The following is a 20204-nucleotide window of genomic DNA, read 5'->3' on the forward strand; positions in this document are numbered from 1 at the left end:
TTCCTTCTCCTCCAGGGAGCCCCCTATTGAGACGGGGGAAGGAGGGTGGAGGGCCAGTGACCAAGGTGTAGCCGACACCTTGGGTTTTGAGGTCCTGGGTCCAAGTGAGTAAGAGGATGAGAGGCCCTTCGGAGCTGCAGGAAACCAACCTCCCAGCAGAAGCTTCCTTTTTTTCCCTCCACCCAGCAACGGTAGAACACCACCACCCACATCCACTCCCCACCTCCACCCCCCACCCTACTTTCCTTCCCACAAGCGACAGCAAGGGCGGGGAGGAAACCCGAGAGAAGAGAGGATTCCTCCCCTCCATTTCTCCATTCCCCCTTAAGACAAACCAGGAAGCAGCTGCAGCTCGAAATCGTGCCACCTTAACAGTAGAGTAATGGTCTGGCCTCCAGCCAAGCCCCACCTCCGTCCCAGCTCTCGCTCCTCCCCCTTCTCCTCCCTCAATGCTCCAGAGCTGGTGAGCAAGATTCTGGCCGGAGTTGGCTGGAGCTGTTGCCATGACAAGCATTTTCTTAGGAGAGCTCTGCTGTTGAGACCGTCCAAAGCTGAGGGTTGAGGGGGAAAGCACGAACTTCCTGGGGAACCATCCCTCTGAGGAGAGCAAGGCCAGAGACACCGGTCCAGCACCCATTTTCTTCCCGGAACCTGAGCGGTCCTTCCCTTGGCCGGGGGAGGAGACCCAGCCCACTCCCCGGCGGTAGCTGGAAAGGCGAGAGAGCAAAGCCAGCATCAATAACGTGGTTGCCACACTGGGGAGACCAGTGGGTGGTCACCCCCATCCTACCCCGTCCATGGAAACCCGGAGGGAGAGTCCCGCTTGAAGAAGCCTGGATCTTTGCTAGAAAGAGAGGTAGGCTTGCAGAGAATGAATTGACTCGAGATTTGCAAACTTTGTTTCTTTCTTTGCTCTCAATGGCTTCTAAAACTCCCTAGCATGTTTCTTGCCTAGCGGGTTTCTTGCCACTGGGTTTGGAGTGTGTGTGTTTGTGTGTGTGCATGTGTGTCTGTGTGTGTGCACGCACAGATTTGTCAAACACTGTATTTCCTAGATTCCGTTCTGAGAGACCGCGTAATCAAACAAGTGATTTCTTTCTCTTTTCCTAGTTTTTGTCATTCCTGGGCCGTGGGGGGTAGGGCGATGGAGAGACTGTCTTTCTCACACCCAAACTGCGCTTTTGGAAAAAGCATTTATTTCCCTCCATCCGTTCCTGCCCTCCCCCTCCCCCTTGGCTTGGGAATGAGACGCAGAATGGAAAACTGTTGCAAAAATATTTTCCGCGTCTGTTCCCTTTCTCCAAAGCCCCAAAGAGAGATGGAAAAAAAAAAAAAAAAAGAACTGAGTAAGAAATTTTCAACAGGAAGGAGGGCCTGCGATGAGGGACTGGGAGAGGGGCTCACTGGGGGGGGGGGGGGTGGAGGTTGGAGAAGTTGGGGGGTAGGGAGGGTAGTGCACAAATTCACAAATTAAATTTCTTTAGCTTCGTGGAGAAACCTCAGCAGTTTCTCTGCCGCTTGCAAAACATCCTCAGACTTTCACGTCTATAATTAGCTGTGGAAAAAGCTGGGAGTTCCCTCGCCCCGCTGTTGTTGAGTGTGTGCCGAGCGTCAAGAACCAACTGTTTGAGTGTCTCTGAGGGCACCGCCCCACACATCTCTGGTCCCACGGGGGAGGAAAGAGCACGGGGTGAAGTTGGAAAGTTTGCAGTTCCAGGGCTGGTGCCTGTGGAGCTGGTGAGCGTTGGGCGGCTGGGGGTTGGTCACAGGCATCCTGGGGAGGGTCCCCAAGCGTCCTGAGCCAGGGCGCCGTCTTGCAGAAGAGCTGGAAATGGGGCCGGGATGGTCCCTCCCGCTCTCCTGCACACGCTCGCTCCCTCACATACTTGGCTGGCTCTTGGGGTGGAGGAGGCCGGCTGGCACCCTCCCCAAGGCGAGGCCCGCCTCCCGCACTCCCGCGTCTCCGAAGGACCCACCGCTCTTCTCCAGCTGCGTGGGGCGGGGTGGGGGGGACGCGGGAGTGGCCTGCGCATCCCGGGAGCGAGTGGGCACTCTGCTGGCCAGAGGCACCTCCCCCGGGCATTCCTGCCGGACTTACAACAACTTGCAGACGCGGTGTCGGCGCCGGCTGGCCTGGTAGGGGGGATGTCGGATGGAGAAATCGCGGGCACGCAACTGACGCGGCGGGGGAGGGGAAGTGAATCCCGGGCTACAGCGCCATCTCCTCTGGGTGGGGTGTCTGGCTGCAGATCCTCCCCTCCCTTCTAGAGCTCTTCCCCAGAGCTGCCCCTTCTTGCCCTTCCTATTCCGAAGCCCCCTTGCAGCCCCCTCAGCGCCGGCTCTCTTTCCGTGGAAGAAAGGGAAGAGACCAGGGTCATTCTAGGCTGGGACAAACCGTGGAGGGGGCGCCTAGGCGGTCAGGACGGGCTGGCTGGGGAAAGGTGAAGGAGGAGGAGGGCAGGAGGAGGTGGTGGCTCCAGTGGCTTAGTGAGGGGGTCCGGCTTGGCTAGGGGTGGTGGCGTGGGGAGCGGGCGCTGGGAGGTGGGTCCTGGACCTGAAGCTGACGGATCAGCGGGGTCGGTCTGGGGGAGGGGTGGGGGGGGAAGGAAGCACCTGCCTTCTGCCCCAGCTGGTTTGGTTGGACGGGTACTAAAGGTGGGAGCTTAGCAGCTGGGAAGAAGGAAGCAAAGGATTGTTGGAGGAGAGATTAAATGGGGGCCCAGGGAGCAACAGGAACCAGTTTTTATTTTGAGGCGTTGGATGACTGATCTGAGTGCACTCCAAGGCCAGGCAGCTTCTCCCTCCCTGTCTCCTGATGGAGAATGAAGTGAGGCCTTCCCCAACGGGCAGGTGACCGAAGACAGGATCCGTGCTCTTGCTCTGTAGGAAAGGGGGAGGAGGATCCATTTCTCCCCTCCTGCTGGGGAGCCCCATCCCCCTGCCACCATCTTGCTGAGGTTCAACCCGAAATCACCCCTCCCCCCCGCGCGCCCTGCCACCGCGGGGGCCCATAATTCCACCATCCCAGCGGCTGGCCTTCCTACTTTCAGTGCTCTGACTAGGGGTAGGTTCTGGTGGGTTCGGGGAGGGCTTGTCCCCGAGGAGCAGGTCCCTATCTAGAGCGCGCCGAGGCGCCGGCTCTCCCATCCCCCGACCCCGCCGAGGCCTGGAGTTGCGGGGCTCGGGCGATGGGGGCACCTCTCCTCTGTTCCCGCCTGTGCTGCAGCACACCCGCGGCCCCCGGGCTCCTGGCGGCCGGCGCCCCGCCCCGTCGCGGCCTCTCCCGCAGCTCGGCTCCGCCCCCCGGCGCTGCCTTCCCGCGAGTACTCCGCGCGGGAGGCGCCGGAGCCGCCGAGCCCAGGTTTGCTGCCTCCCGGCCTGTGCTGAGTCTCCAGCCCCTCCCCGGCCCGCCGCCACCTCCGTGTCCCCGGCTGGATTCAAGGGCAACTCTGGATTCGAGGCTGGATCGAAGGAGGCACAGTCTTAGCCCCGGGACTCTCAGCACAGTACCTGACATGTTACAAGGTGCTTGGTCAACGTTTGTTGAAAGAAGGAGTGACATTTCGGGAGAGCCGGAGAATCGCCCCTCCTCGGGGCTGATGCCTAGCTAGCCCTGTGGGCTTCAGTTCCCCTCCGCACAATGGAAAGACTGCGCCCGCTGTAATGGTGGGAGGGAGTGGCTGAGTCAGATTTGTCCGATCTCTGTGGTCTTTGGTGTCAGAACAAAGTCAAAATGGGAACGCCCAGTCAAGGGCAGAAGGAGAGCAGTTAGTTTGCCCAGGGTCTGAGTGCGGGGAGAAGGCACGTGGTGTGGAGGAGGGGGTGGCGGTCCCTGAGCAATGATGCTGGGAGCCTCAGTCTTCCCCAGCCTGGGCTGGAGGGTCTTCAGAGGGAAGAGAGCCCCTGGGGCTACTGGCCCAGCCCGGACTCAGCTGCCACCTGTCAGCTACTCAACATTCCACGGGAAACTGCCTCTATTTCAAGAATTTAGCTGCTCCCAGTAATCCTCATGGGCCCTTTTCTCTTTTGGTTTATGTTCTTGGTCTGGGACCCAGTGCCCAAAGACATGGATAAACTCTGCCTGTTTGGGGCCTTCCAGATCCATGAAGCTTTGTAAGGAGGAAAGAAGGGCGGTGGTTCTGGCTCCCCAGGACCTTAAGGAGCATGTTTGGCTTAGGTGTTTGACCCAGGTGTTCTGTCCAGGTGTTTGATTTGACCTTGAAGAGGAATGCTGGACCCTGAGCCCTCACTGCTTTCCCTGGAGGAATTCTTCTAGCACTTTGATGTCTTCCCCCAGCCTACCCCTCAGATAGCACTCCCCTCCCAGCCTAGGTCCCTGCTCCTCCGACTTGATTCCCATCATTGGTCAGACTGGGAGGACTTCCTTTCCCCTGCTCATTTCCCTTTTCCCCTTTCTGTAGAGTGGGTCATAGAAAGAGAGCAGCCCCTGGGGCTGGAGTCTCCAAGGTTTGTGTGGAATGTTTTGTGCTTCCTCTCCCAACATCTCTCTTTGTCGCCTTTTTCCTCTTTCCCTGGTATGAGCCAGGCTTGCTCCACTGACTTATTTCCTCTGCATGTGTTAAAAGAGAAATGACAGGGACTTCTAGATTCTGCCTCCACCTTAAGCCAGCCCACTGCGGTCAGCCCACAGTCCTGTGGGAGGGAAACCAGGCAGGATCCAGTTAGGACCAGAGCCAAGGGCTCCTGGTCAGCACAGGAGCTCTTGGAGCCAAGTTGTGTTGGGGAGTGGGCGGGGGTGAGATGTGGAGAGACCAAAGGAGAGAAAAGGGAGGTGAGAATCAGGCAGCAAGGGGCAAGGATCCCTTCTCTCCACTGCCTTCCCCACTCTAATTCCTCTCTGGCTGATGTCTTCAGCTTCATCCCTTCTCCGTGCTCTGATTTCCTAAGTGAAGTACAGAAAGCTCTAGGATAATTCAGGATGATGAACTGGGATGGCATCGGTGAGACCCCTTTGCCAGATCACTAGGGCAGGGGCAGTGTGAGGCTGTGTCTTTACTGGTGGGGAGGTCAAGGACTCTCAGATAGAGGCTCAGGGAAACTCTCAGCTCAGAACACCTCTCCCAGGATCCACCTAGGTTGCAAAGTCAGTGCTAAAAGTGCAATCCAGTACAACTCCTAGAGAGGGCAAGCCAGCAGTATCTAACCAAACAGCATACGCATTTACCCAACAGTCCTACTTCTAGGAACTTATCCAGAAAATGCACATTCACAGATACAAGAAGACATATGCACAAGGTGATTCTTTAAGGCATATTTGTAACAGGAAAGGAAATCACTGGAAGCTACCCAATGGCCATCTTTAACAGACTGGCTGAATGAACAACAGCACATCTACTCACTGGAGTACTATGCAGCCAAAAAAAGTAGGAGCTCCGTGAACTGATATGACATGATTTCTAGCATATGTTAAATGGAAGATACGAGATGGTAAAGAGTCTGTGTAGTATGCCACCTTTGCATTGAGAAAGCAAGAGAAGTAAGAATAGTTTTTTGCAAACACTCACACTCACACACACACACACACACACACACACAAACACAAACACATACAAAGGTTAAACCCGAACTTAATTTAAATGGTTACCTGTAGGGTGGGTGGGAACAAGGTAGAGGAGATAGAGATGGGAATGAAACTTTACTATGACACTTTTTTAGACAGTTTTGGGTTTTGTACCCGTATAAATATTTTACATAGTTACCAGTTAAATTAGATCGCAGAGAAAGAAAACAGTAAACCCCAAAACCGACCGCAACAGAAGTAATGAACCTAACTGAATGTCCATTTGATTACTCGTCAAAGAAAATAATTAATTCAAGTAATTTTTTTGGTGTAATGCCTCAATACTTAGTGGAATGTATATTCTTGGTATAAAAAGAACTACAAAAAAAATCTTGAACTTTACTTTATCAATGTGTTATTAGTCATGGTTGGAGTCAGAAATTGGAAACAGTTTTTTGTTTATTATAGGATAGATCTAATGAGTAACCATATTGATAGCTTTGGAAATGAGGGTTTCACTATGGAAGAAGAGAGACAGAAATACAGAACTGGGGAAGGTGAGGCAGAACCCCGTGATCCTTTAACTCCTAGGCCTATTCCCTGGAAGGGTCTAGAAGCAGTGCTACCCGGTAACGGTGAGCACATCTGGCTCCCAGATGTTTCTTTCTAAGGACCACTGCCCCCCCCCCAACCAGAAAGCAGTGCTCCCTGGAGAAATGGCAGGTTCTAAGTGTGGGACTGGGGACATACACGTGAATCATGTGATGCCAGAAAGCTAGAACATGCTCGTGGCCAAAGGACACCAGAGTTGGCTTCAGAAGGCTCCCCCACCGAATGCAGTTTTGGGACACATTGAGCCTTGAAAAGAATAAGAGTAGTAGATTGTGAGACACCGAATAAAAGATGTCGCGAGTCCATTCTGATGGTTAAAGTGGGACAGGGAGGGAAACCGCTTAGCAAAAAGATGCCAACTAATGAAAGATGGCGGCACTGACAGACCTTGACATTTCCCAGTTTGCGACCCCTCATGTAGTAGCTGGTACGCGCCAGGCTTTACTAATGAATGCTAAACCCGTTGGGTGAAAGGTTGATCTATCTCAGTGCCTGTCACCTCATGAATTACTTACTCCCTGCAAAATGAAACACCTGCCTTTGCGACGGGGACATTCAGCACTGATCCCCATAACCCAATAACCAAACATCGGCCCTAGCGGGCCCACCCAGCCCAAATTCCTCCTGATGAGTGAGACGTCACCTGTAGTCTTGTCAAAAATGCTTATCTGGAATCTAATCGTGAGGAGACCACAGGCAAATCTAAAATGTGAGCCATTCCACGTGACCGCGGACTGAGGCTTCAAAAAAGTGGATGTCATTAGTAGAAACGTTGAAATTGTGTGCCAAGGCAGAAGGGCAGGAAGGCAGAAGCCAGGCCAGATGTAAAGAAGCTAAAGAAACATTATAGCCAAAGGCCATGAATAAACCTTAAATGGATCTTGGGTCAAAAAAAAGAAAAGACCATAAGAGACATTCTGGGACAGGTATGAGATGATATGTCATTATTAATTGTTAATGATGTCACAGTGGTAATGAGAATGGTTTTGTAAGAGAATATTCTCATTCTTAGAGAGTATGCAAAAGTATTTAGGGGCCAAGGGTTTGCAGGTGATTGTCCAGTGGTTCAGCAAAAATAGTACGGTGTGTGGTATGTGTGTGCGTACAAAATAGTAGCAATCAGTGATTCTCAGTGAAGGGTCTGGAGTTGTTTATGGTACTGTTTTTTTTCTCAGTTTTGGAGTTTTTCTGATACTAAGCTGGGGAGAGACATCAATACCCAGGAAGGACCCTTAGGTTCCGGGACTCCTCTCTCTCCTCTCCCAGACTCCTGACCCACAGGACCACCCTTTCTCAGTTCCCCCAGCCCCATACAACACAGGGAGGGGGCATCTGGACAGCGTGGTTTCCCCTGGGGGTCCTCCTTCTCTCCCTCACTGCTGTCAGCACCACGCTTTCCAAACTTCCGGGTGGGAGCAGCTGGGCACAGTTGGGTGGGCCAGCTGGGCCAGGGGCAACACGTGGGAGCAGGCATTTCCCCACCATGCTGCGGGCCAGCTGAGAAAGGGTAGGAGCTGCAGGCTTTCAGAATCATCCACCTCCTTTTTGGGGAGGGGTCCCAGGCTAGGAGAGGAGGAGTCCACTGACGGCCCCAAGGCTGTTTCTAACCAACCTTTTGTATCCCTTCTGAATTCTGTAATTCGGTGATTCTCAAAGAAGCTGGCAGTGCCTGCCCTAAGCCTTCATGCTTGGGCTAAGCAAGGCCTTCCCGGCCCACGCCCGCCCCCCGCCCTCCTTGGCAGGGACCTGTACCCGCTGCACTGTCAGTGACCCAGATCATCACCGTGCTATCCACCCCCGCCTTTCCAGCCTGGTCCCAGCTCTGGAGAGAGATCAGGTTTCCAGGACTGCCATTCTCTCTCTCTGTGTCTCTCTGTCCCCTCCCTGGAAACCCTGGCATGACTCAGGGCTCTTTTCATGCAGGGGAGGGCTATCGATCCCTTAGTCAATTCCCCTTCTGTCTTGCTAGGAAGCCTGTAAGAGCGCGAGCCAGGAAGTTGAAAGGGGGCAGACAGGGCAGAGTTTGTCCTCGGGTGCTGCCACGCCTGCCAGAAGAGCATGGGACCGGGAGTCAGAAAACTGGTGATCTGGCCTTCCTGTGTGACCTTGACTAAGGCGGTGATGTCTCTGGGCCTTTGTCTCCCCCACTGTAAAATGAAACCAGGCTTGGTTGGACAAGGGCATTTCTGATTCAAGGCTCCTTTTCTACAAAAGGGTAAAATTCTCAGTGCCCAAACTGAACTCTTTTTATCTTAGGGCCTAGCACAATGTAGCACAGAAGCCTGTCGCCCAGTTGAGTCCTTCTATCAGGATGACCAGAGGTAAGGAGTCGTAAAGGAATCTGTCCTGGGGACAGCCATTCTTGAAGTTCGGGAGTAGGACAGGCCCTAAGACACCCCCACCTCACCTGCCTGGATGGTGGATTAAGATGTATCTATGCAGTACCTTTCAAAGCCACAATTCCGCTCTGTCCTAAGCCAGAAATGAAGGAAAATCAGCTAGAGATACAGAAGGTCCAAGCCTTCGGGGGTTTGCTCTCTCCTAGGGAACGTGACAAAGGTATGAGACTGAACCACGGACCATATGAAATTGCCACCAGATGCAACCACTTTGGACCTATAAAAGGCAATCTCATATGGTGCATCCTCGCAGGAACGTTAGCAGTTATTGGAAATCAGTGACTGCACTCCGTGCTGTGAGATAGATGTTTTCATCCGAACTGTGTGTCGGGTTTGGAGAAATTTGGCCATCTGCTGGGCCAGCCTGCCCTCCCTCTCAATCCAGACTTTTGGCCTTGGAGGTAGATACATCGGCCAAACCCTTGTCCGGACTCTGGCCGAGATTCCAACATTAGCCTTTCTTCGTAACTGACCAGGTCAGCTGCCCACAGGGGAGAGAGGGGAGTGCTGTCCATCCACAGTCTACTATTCCTCTGCCCCGAATGCCCTGCCTCATGTCTTGGGAGTTAAGGCTGGACAAAAGTCAGAAAGGAGCAAATCAGAAGTACCCACTCTGTTCTTCGTCTCCCTGCCCCCCCCCCCAAGTCTGGTGGCCGACAAGAGCAGGATCGCACACTTGAAGCCTCATCTGGCCCAGGACACATGACCCAGTGATGCTCGGTCTACAGGGTACTAGTGGGAATTTCGCGGGGCTCACCTGGAATTATTCTTGGAGGAGGTGATTGCCAGATGGGATCTGAATGGGGAGAGAGGATAGATTTGATGGAGTTGAGGTTGGGGGAGGGGAGGTGGGTTGGGAAGTAGACCTGGGCTGCTGCATGCAGCCAAGGGCAGAGGACACTGAGCATCATGGAACGTCCAATGCTGTCTGTTGCCCACCCACCCCAGTCCCCCCCCCAACCCCCGCCGCTGGAATGACTCCAGCCTTTGTCTGAGCCAGCACCCGGGTCGCAGTCAGGATGGCATCTGGCCTCAGTAGCAGCCCTCTGTGTGTATGGTCTCCTCGTGCTTGTGGACCATTAGGATGATTTTTTTGATGTTTCCTCCCTGCCGTCTGTACCACAGCCTTCTTTGTGGGACACACTCAGATGACATCTGTTAGCATGCTAGGATGGACACATCTGGCATCCACGTTTCCAGGGGCTCCCTTGACCTTGGTGCAAGTTACCGGCTTGGCCTGGAGGGCGGAGTGGATTGTTCATTTTACTGAGCCAGGGCATTCGAGATGGACAGAGTAGGGGAATGGGGCCATTGCTCTCTTTTGCAAGGGAGAAAACTGAAACCCGGAGACTTACTCACCCAAGGACACCTAGTGAGTTTGATAGTTTGAGGCCAAGCCGGAACTAGACCCCACTTCTCCCCACTCCATGTCTGTGGCTGGGCCCCTGATCCCATCAGTGCCATACATGTGACCCAGATCAATGCCCAACCTCCTCACTACCCAGTCTTTCTACCCAAGTCACAGAGAGAACCAGCCCAGCCCTTCCAAGGATGGCGTGTAATGGCATGGTGAGGTCATGTGTTAGAAGCACTTTGGAAAATGTCAGAAACCATAAAAGCGCTGTGCCATGGTTGTTATTGTTTCTGCTTTTCTTAACAATCAAGGTCATTAGCACTGAGGAAAATGCAAAGGAGAAGCACTTGCTGGCCCCACCCTCATCACTGTGGCGCTCCTAATGGAGCTGGGTTTCCTCTCTTGGAACTTTCTGCGGCTCCTCCCAGTGAGTGGGCCTGGAGCTAGGAGAAGCGAGGTGATTGAGAGGGGGAGCCGAAGGCCTGGGGAGGGGTGGGCAGAACTTCTCCCGTCTGGATAACCCTGGCCCTTTCCTTTCCACAGGGCATAGCATCTCTGAAAGGTCAGAGGAAGTGTGCAGGGGAAGCCCTCTGTTCTCCCCCTCTGTTGGGTTGGCTGCAGAGCTCTGATTTGGGGGCTAAGAGTCAGCCGATTGGGGCTGCTGTTGTGTGACAGACAGCACAGGCTGATGTGATTGTCAGGCCAATCTGTCATTCATTTGCTTGTTCGTTTATTCATTTGTTCTTTCAACAAACATGACGTGAGCACAAACTGTATGCCAGGCACTACGTTAGGATTTAGGGAGAGGTCATGTCCAGGACGCAGAGTGGCTAAGAATCACCTCCTTTCCGCTCAAGGGCAAGTGTCATGAGCCCTGGGGCCCATAGCAAGCCCTAAATGGCACAGTGTTCCAGAGAACTTGAATTTGTGTCCCTGGAGAGTGGGATAGGAAAACCTTTGACCTCAGAAACATAAGGCCTAGATTCCATACATCATTGAGCTGAGAGGGGGCTTTGGACACCACTGCTGGGCAGCCCCATGTTACCTATAGACTTCTGGCCAGATGGTGAGAACTTGAATTTGTGTCCCTGGAGAGCGGGATAGGAAAACCTCTGACCTCAGAAACATAAGGCCTAGATTCCATACATCATTGAGCTGAGAGGGGGCTTTGGACACCACTGCTGGGCAGCCCCATGTTACCTATAGACTTCTGGCCAGATGGTGAGAACTTGAATTTGTGTCCCTGGAGAGTGGGATAGGAAAACCTCTGACCTCAGAAACATAAGGCCTAGATTCCATACATCATTGAGCTGAGAGAGGGCTTTGGACACCACTGCTGGGCAGCCCCATGTTACCTATGGACTTCTGGCCAGATGGTGAAGGCTGTGCCCTTGTCCTTTACCAGAGGAAGTCATCTTCTGGGCCAGGGCGCAGTACAGAAGCTGGGTATCCATCTACCTGCTGTATCAATCCTTAGCCTACCCCGCACACCCACACCGTGTTGTCTGAGTTTGCAGTCCCTTGCTTACTACATCCAGGAGCCCCTGAGCTGGACTGGCCAGAGCTGTTCCATTGCTGGGATGCCCAGAAAGGATCTAAATGAGACCTTGGAATGAAAACAAACTTCGCAGAGAAATCCTCCAGTTTCTCTTCCAATCCTGACTTCCCATTTCAGCCCCTCTCTCCTACTTTTGAGAGGCACTGTGGTATCACCGGATAAAAGAGTGGATGTAGATTTGGTTGGTACCTATGACACAGATCTTTTTTGAACTTCAATGTTCCCCTCTATAACGTGTATATATTATTACCCTTCCTGATCTGCCCTATAGGGTGTTGTGATGGACAAAGGAAACGCAGTGGGGGAAAGCCTGGCATACACGCTGAATGGCTGGGGATGTGCGAGTGCTAGGTAGGCATAAGGATTCGTATTCCAGGGCCTCCCCCCATTCCCCACTGCTCCTTCCTTTCTTCCTTTCGTTCTTTCTTTTTTAAGATTTTATTATTCATTTACAGAGAGAGCGCAGGGGCAGGGGCAGAGGGAGACAGAGAGAGAGAGAGAGAGCACTTCAAGCGGACCCCGCACTGAGCACCGAACCTGATGTAGGGCTCGAGATCATGACCTGAGCCCAAATCAAGAGTTCATGACTGAGATCATGACCTAATCCCAAATCAAGAGTCGGATGCTTAACTGCCTGAGCCCCCCTGGGTGTTGCCACGGCTCATTTCCATTCCTTCTCTCTGCTGCCCGGCCCCTTGATGCCACTACGGAGCATATCCTTCTCTGTTCTCTCACTGCCCGCTCGGGATGCTGCTCTCCCTGAGTCCTCCTTGCTTGCCTAGATCAAGCCCCAACACAACACGAGTTGTGTCTTCAACAACAGCGATAGCAGCAGAAATGATAGTCTGACACACCATTCATTCATTATGAGCTAGATCCTAGGGTTCGCGCAGGTAATATTTGCAACAGGCTGTCAAGTCTTCGTTTTACAGATTAATGAAGGCTGAGGTCCAACCCTAGCCTAAAACATACATAGATTTCCTCTCTCCATTGCCAAGCGAGTGACTGACTGGTTGACAGGAACATGGGGAGATTCGACAACATTTATCGAATGTCAGCTAAATGCCAGCTGCTTTCACATTATGTCACAACAACCACCTTCTGAAGCAGGTACAGGATTCGTCTTCTAGTTCATCTGGTTACAAAGCAGGAAAAAGTGTGGGGGGGGCTTTATTAGAAGTTTATAGAAAAATATCACAAACCTTAGTAGGGGAAAGTGTAGCCCCCCTGGGTGGGCGCTTCTCTCTGGGGCTGTGTGCCCTCCCTTCTCCTCTGCTCCCTTGTCTGCAGGCATGGCACCCACTGTGGTCAACCCAGGCAGTGGGGTCAGCCTCTGAATCCATATGAACTTCCTGCTTAGCTCTCCAAGTAGATGAACAGAGTCGCTCAGTCCGAAGGGATGCCGAGAGATGCTGATTCCAGCATAGGTCCCGTGTCCCCCCTTGCCCCAATGATCTGTGGCTTAGGTCCTGAGTCCACAGGCACCAATGATCTGTGGCCTGCTGGAGGGAAGTGGGGAGGAATAAGATGTGGCCACCAGGCCTCTCCCTTCAACAGTGGCTCTAGGAAGGAGCAGGTATTTCTAGAGGGGATATTCTTTGACCTCACGTAGTGGATTCAAAACCAAATACTCTCTCCACCACACCAAACAGTGTCCAGGACATTGTAGACATGATGCCCTGGTCTCAGCCTCTAACCAGAGGACATGTGATTCTGTTGTCCCAGAATCTGGGTGTCTAGCTAGAAGGCCTAGAAAAATAAGATCAGCATTTGTGAACCCTGCTATATATCAGGCATTTTGTATACATGATTTATTTTTTAAGCTTTTATTTTGGGGGTGCCTGGGTGGCTCAGTTGTTTAAGCGTCCGTCTCTTGGTTTCAGTTCAGGTCTTGATCTCAGGGTCAAGTGTTGGTCTCCATGGGCATGGACCCCACTTTTAAAAAAAAATATGATTTTATTTTTAAGTAATCTTTACACCTAACATGGGGTTCATGACCCCTAGATGGAGAGCCGAATGTTCTACTGACTGAGCCAGGCAGGCACCACCCCCCCTTTTTTGCATGTATATTATTTTTAATCCTTACAGCACTATTAGGACATGCTATTGTCCCAACTTTTTTCTTTTCTTTTCTTTTCTTTTTTTTAAGATTTTATTTATTTATTTATTTGACAGAGAGAGATCACAAGCAGGCAGAAGCAGGCGGGGCGGGGGACTGGGGAAGCAGGCTCCCCACTGAGCAGACAGCCCAATGCGGGGCTCCATCCCAGGACCCTGAGATCATGACCTGAGCCGAGGGCAGAGGCTTTAATCCACTGAGCCACCCAGGTGCCCCATCATGTCCCAATCTTGTAGGTAAGAAAGCTGACACCCAGGGAGTTAAGTAGCTCGCCCAGAGATCTTCTGGACTGATCTTTGACCCAGGCCTGTCTGACACTGAGACTCATATCTTTTCTCTCCTGCACCATGGCCTCCCCCCAAAAAGGACTGTTTTACTTTGATTATGCTGGAATATACACTCCACGAGGGCAAGGGTCTTCTCTTTGTTCCCTGATGTTTCCCAGGCAGCTGGAATAGCACCTGGCATGTAGGAAGGACCTAGGGAAAAATTTGAGTGGATTTTGCTTTGGCACTCCTGGGCTTCCCATGGTCAGAAGACAAAAGGGTAATAATATTCTAACCCCTGGAGAGTGACCCACCGGGAGTCCCCTGATCCCCACTCCGCTCCCACAGTCCGTGTTGATAGGGGACATTAGGAGCCGTCCCTCAGTGTGGAGGAGACCAAAGAAATCTATGGTTCCGGAACCTTCTCTGTTTTCTGGCAAACATATCTGACCTAAGAAACTTCGTCTTGTGAGGGGAGGAGGGGAAGGAGGTTTCCCTGACACTGGAAAATCTGTTTCCTGGAACTAGGAAATGAATGCCAAGTTCCTCGAGGCTACAGAAAAGAATGCTAATTTCCATTAGGTTTTCAGCCCCAGGGGTCAGAGTTTACCAAATCCTGGATCTCTACCCACACCCCTCTCCATAGCAATGCAATGCTCTGTGTTCTCCGTCATCCCCGTCAGCATTCCCAGTCCCAGCAGCATGGTACCATATAAGGATTTGGGAGCAACCAATGGAACTGGGTTCAAGTCTGCCTGGGCACCTGTGTGCCCCTGGACACATCACTTGACCTTCTGGACTCAATCCTCTCACGTTCCAAGCTACTGGCACAGCTTAAGTGTTCACCAAATTTTCAGTTTTCCTCTTCCAAACCTTCATTTCTCTCTCTTCTCCATGGATCCTGCCATGAGCCTGCCTACCTGCTCCCCACTAACCTTTGGGCTCAGTACATTGACAGAAGGATAATAGCCCATTATTCCCCAGTAACCAAAAAGCCCAGACATCCCAGCCTCCTGCAGCTGTCCACAAGGGCCCCACCAGGGCTAAGCATGGGTTCCATCATTGCCTGTGACAGCTTACCCTCCAGGGATGTGCTGGAAATTTGTGCAACCACAGTCCTGGTAAAGAAGACAGAATGGCAGCAACCAGTCTTTCCTGTGCGCTCCTACCCTGCATTACTCCCTTGGAAGAAGACGCCGTTAAGAGCCAGTGCTGGGAAATCCCTTGTCGATGGAGGAAGCCAGGCTGGGTCACACCATGACCCAGGGATGTCATTACTCTTCGCTCACCCAGGTCAACTTCCCGCTACCATTGGAATTGAGCAGCACCCCTTGATAAACAGGCAGGAGAGTCCCAGTCAGGGAGCCTCCCCTCCCCTCTTCCCAACACATACGCACACAGAAAACTCTAGCAGGGAGGGATAAGGTGGCAGCTCAGCCAAGGTAGTACATAAGGCAGAACTTGTCTTCCCTGAGCCAGGAGGGGCTTGGCACCGAGCAGCTGGGTTGGGTCCCAGTTCTCTCTCCTGCTTCCTATGGATCGCTTAAGTGTTCCTGGTCCTCTGGGAGTGGGGGCCATGCTCCAGTCCCCTCCCCGTTTCTCAAGGATGGCATCTAGTAATGGAACATGCTTTCAGAGGAAACAAGGATGTAAATTTGAGCCAGGAGTTCATGTGAGCGGGCCCATGGTGGCGTGGTTGGCGGGCTACTGGCCGGTGCTGGCAACAGCGTCAGCCGAGCCCACTCACAGCCTGCGAGCCGCTTGGGAGGAGGGACGGTTCCTTAGTCATCCCTGAACACCCAGTGTTTATCACAGCGCTGGGTTCATAGGACGATCAGCACTAAATGTTGGGTGGATGGATGAATAGCTAGATAAACAAATAAAAATTTTTCATTAAACTAGAGTCAAGATTGTGGCCAAGTTTACCTTCTTCCTTCCAGGGTCACTGTCCCTGTTCCGCACTTCCCGAGGCCAAGGCCTCCTGCTGCCAGGAGGGCCATCTAGAGGCACGAGTTCTAGATTAGAAGTGGGGAGACCTGGGATCGGAGCCATTCGAGTTGCCTTATCATGTTTGGGAAATTGCTGAGCCTGTCTTTCCAGGCTTCAGTTTGCTCACGTGTGATCTGAGCAGTTTGACCTTGATGTTCTTCAAGGACATTTTGACTTGCAAATATCTGCCTCCTCCTACCAAACAAGCCTGTGGATTAATGAGAATTGGTTACCAACATTTGAAAATCTGAAGATTTCACATAGAAATCCAGGTTTCTTGCTTTGTCTCAGAAGTGACCAGTGCTGACACCATGGGCCCCCTCTCTCTCAGGGCAACAGTTAGCAGGAGCCGACAAGCCGCTGTCCCACTCAAACAAGCGTCTGCCGGGTTCTTTCTCCCCCTGTCACCTACTGCTCAGCCTGCTTCACTTACTTTTGTGCCTGCCTGGTCCCTTAGGCATTTGAATTTGCAAACCTAGAATGAGAAAAATGAAACTTCTAAGTGTGGAGGCAAGGATACCTAGGATGGGGTGACAGGCCCTGGGTGGGGAGAGCGTCTCGTGCTCAGCTGGGCTTAGGTGGCAGAGACCGGAGGTCACTTCCTGGGGAGCGGGGTGATGGATGTGTGAACAGAAAAAGGAGCCAGTGTCCGGGGACACTTTGCTTAGGGACTTGGTGCCCCGGAATTGTCGAGCCAAGCTGTGTCTCCCCATCCTTGACCTCTCTCCCCCTCCCGGACCCGTGCCGGGAGTGTAATTCTCTGTAACTGTCTAAATATACCTCTGTGGCCACTATTTCAAAGTGGGAAGAAGGCTGGGGCTCCATTTTAGAATTTTGGCCATGGCTGTAATTCCCTTTTTGCTCCTCTCTGCTGTCCAACGCCCCCTGGTATCTTTGGCACGAAGCAGGGCAGGGCATCGGAAGACCAACGGTTCCAGTGTCACATGAGGCATTCCAGGATCGCAGCTGTACCAGAACAAGTGGGGTGCACATTCTCCCAGTAGCTAGGCTCTCTCCTGCGCCACTGCAGTGAACAGCTGCCTGCTAGAGCTCCCCAGGGCGGGCCCAGTCCGTGTCCCGATCCCAAAGTCCCTTATCTACTGGCAGCTAACTTGTGCCCCTGTTGAAGTCAGGGCTGTTTCCCAGTCTGCTCCTTAGTCACCCTGTCTGAGCCCCAGGCAGCTCTGCCTCTGTGACCTCAACCAGGGAGCTCATCCCGGGCTTACGCACCCACCGAATCTTTTCTTTGTACTTTCCGCTTTGTATACTTTTCTTTAGCGTGTGACTTTTAGTTTGATCAATTACTCCATGGTCTGGCCTAGTCTTGTGTGCACGTGTATTTTGTTCTTAGAAAAAAAAAAGTCTATATTTCCTTTCCCCAGACATCATGACCATACTCTTGGTCATCATGCCTCATTGGACACCTTCTATACGGACAGGACATATCTAAACTCCAGTGCGCATGACAATTATGCTTGTCCTAGTCACTTTCAGAGACACGGCAGGTTCAGGCGGGCTTTTGTTGTTTTCCTAGTGTCTCTTCATCCAAGTGGTGGCTATTGAGCGAAGTAGTTCGTTGTGTTTTTACAGATTCTAACCTCCCCACCCCCGAATAACAGGAATGCGTAAAAATCTCGGACATTTACTGAGCACTAACTTTATATTAGGCACCCATACCAAATGTTGAAATTGCATGACCTCCTTTTCCTCCTCAGGGCAATTCTGTGAGGAAGGGGTCATTCCTATTCTCCCTTTTTGAGAGAAGAAACAGGCTCAGAGAGATAAAATATTTTATCCAAGGTGCCATAGCTACTAAGTGGAGGATATAGAATTCAAACCATGCCTCTCGAGTTCAGAGTTTGAGCTCTACTGCTTCTGTACAAGATCGTTCTGGAAAGTTTGGAAAATTCAGAAAAGCATAAAAGAAAAAATAAGATGTCTGTAAGTCTAGAGATAACTGTTAACATTTTGGTGTATTCTCTAGTATTCTTGTAAATCTTAGGTGAGCATATCCATATCTTTACATTGGAAACACATTAAATATTGATGTTTTTAAGATTTTATTTATCCTTAAGATTCTATTTTTAAGTAATCTCTACACCCAACATGGGGGCTTGAACCCCCAACCCGAAGATCCAGAGTCACATAGCTCCACCAACTGAGCCAGCCAGCCGCCCCTAAATATTGTGGTTTGGGTTCTAATTTTTTCCTCCCCGATCCTATCTGTATCATGAGCATTCTCCTGTGTTATGAGGAATGGGTCACAACTCGGTCTCAGATAGGGCCCGGGGAATCTAATAATAGCAGGCAACCAGAAGCAAAAGGTTGGTGTGATTTTAGAAGAGAATTAAAGATACAGATGCCCACAGCCTCTTCCTTCAAAGTGGACAGTCTGGAGCCAGCCGGGGTGGGGCGCAGAGGTCTGAACCTGAACCTGGGATGAAGAGATCAGAGAGGAGAGAAAGCTTGCAACTCCTGAACTGCCTTTGAGACGCTCCGTCCCTCCCTCTCTGTCTGGATCCCACATGGATATGCAGGCCCACTTGTGTTTGAAGTGAGAGTCACACATGGGAAGTGGCTTTTACAGGGGCTCAGGTAAGGGCTGGGAGTTCTGGAAGAAGATATGGAACACTCTACATCTAGCCCCCTATAAACCTGGGAGTGGAATTACTCACGAATGGCAGAAAGGCTGCCCTGCTTGGTGCGTGTGTGCTCATACACTGGCCTCTGGTAGGACAGAACCATGAGGCCTTCCTGCCTGCCTTCTCTGAAATGTGTATGTGTGAAAGAGGCGGGTAGATTTTATCTGTGGCTCTATTTTGAAAGAAAAGACACTTTTTTTTTTTAATTCATCCAAGAATAGAGCAAGGAGGGGCAGAGGAAGAACAGGAGGCTGTCACTAGCCGTAAGAGAAGGAGCAAATGCAGGACCAGCAGCAAAGACAGCATCTAGCCTATAGGACAAGCCAGACTGATGCTTGTGGTACGTGACTCGACAACACCTCTTGGGAATGACAGCTGAGTCGCCAGCCTCTTGAAGGTTGCACCAACCGCCTGTTATAAATTCAAGAGTGACAGAGTCCTGGTGGCCTCCATGACAGACACAGTCTTATCGGAGGAATGTTGGCGCGTGTTCAGTACAGGTTCCAGAGCTGAGATAGGAGGTCTCGGGTTTATCCACGAGCTGGTGTCACCTCACTGTGTGACTCTGGGGAAGACAGGCCACCTCTCAGTGCCCGTGATCTGTCCTCTGGTGTACAGGGGAGTTGCCCTCCTTCCTAGGCCATCTTAGGGAGAGAGATGGGAAAAATGGAGAGAGATGCTTTGAGTTTCCATTATGAATGTAGAGGAATCTTTTGATCACATTGGTTCTTCCAGAATTTTCTACAGCCACACAGGAAGAAGACAGGGTGCTGTCATTGCACATGTCACTTAACTGCTAAACGGTAGCCTTTTCATTCTACTTAAGCTACCAGATAATAGAGTCCCGAATAACTTACAGTGTTACTACAAGAATCGCATGGGGTGATGGATATGGAAGTGCTTTGAACACTGTAGAGTGCCTACAATATGTGGGTTATGATGTATGAAGAGTCTCGGATGGGGACCTGACTCCTCTGAGGTTTGGAAGGCCACTTCTCCAGTTTATATAAAATTTGACCCCTCTTCCTTGGGTGCGGTGGATTCTGTCTATGGCTGTAGATGGGAGGGCACATCCTAGCATGACTGAGTCACTCAAAGAGGGTGAAGAATCTGGGACCTTAATTGAATTCCACTCTTGACCATGCCCCTAGCTCACAGCGTGACCTTGAGCAAGCCCTTAACCTCTGAGGTCAGTTTCCTCATTGGTTATTTGTTCCTAATCACAAAGGATTGTTTTGATAACCTGGGGGAGAGTATAGAATTCACACATAAGTGTAGGAGAAGTTAAAAGCACTCTCTCTGTGTGAAACTACATCGTTAGAGCTCAGAGATGTTCCTGAGGATACTGAGCTTAGCCCAACCAGGGATCCATTAAGACCCGAAGTCCTAGAATTCTATTACCTGTCAGTGCTGGATGGAGCCACACCTCCAGCCCTTCAATCTTACAGCGGAACTGCAGCCACGGAAAGCACCTGGTTCCCACTTGTCCCCTGACCAGGCCAGGCTCTACCCTAGGGCTCAGGTCCCCCTCAGGCACAGGGGGATGCCCTCCAGTTTACCTCCCCCTCATCCCAGCACCGTTGAGTGAGAACTGAGACTGAGACGTTCTCTCTGTATATACTGTAGTAGCCTGTGTTAGAACATCTGCAATTTACCTGGGCCTTCCCTTCTAGGAGGTTGTAGACCGGGTCTTTCCTGCTGACATCCCAGAATCACCCCAGTTTCCTCCTAGCCTTCTGACATC

The 20204-nt window shown here is 51.7% G+C and overlaps 1 protein-coding gene across 7 annotated transcripts in view; it reads left to right on the plus strand.

The window, feature by feature from the left end:
• The first annotated feature begins 441 nt into the window (after positions 1–441).
• ATP2B4 (ATPase plasma membrane Ca2+ transporting 4) overlaps positions 442–20204 on the plus strand; it is a 94143-nt gene continuing 74380 nt past the window's right edge. For 3 of the 7 annotated variants that reach the window (XM_013058162.2, XM_004756359.3, XM_045081033.1), the window contains exon 1: positions 442–856. The gene's annotated coding sequence lies outside the window, so the exon portion shown is untranslated. Of the gene's footprint in view, positions 857–1979; positions 2137–20204 lie in introns of those variants that run through there. The other 4 variants (XM_045081032.1, XM_004756357.3, XM_004756358.3 and 1 more) reach the window with 2 other exon arrangements.

The sequence above is a fragment of the Mustela putorius genome, unplaced genomic scaffold, assembly GCF_011764305.1.
Source record: "Mustela putorius furo isolate JIRA1106 unplaced genomic scaffold, ASM1176430v1.1 tig00000508_pilon_pilon_pilon, whole genome shotgun sequence".
Taxonomy (NCBI): Eukaryota; Metazoa; Chordata; class Mammalia; order Carnivora; family Mustelidae; genus Mustela; species Mustela putorius.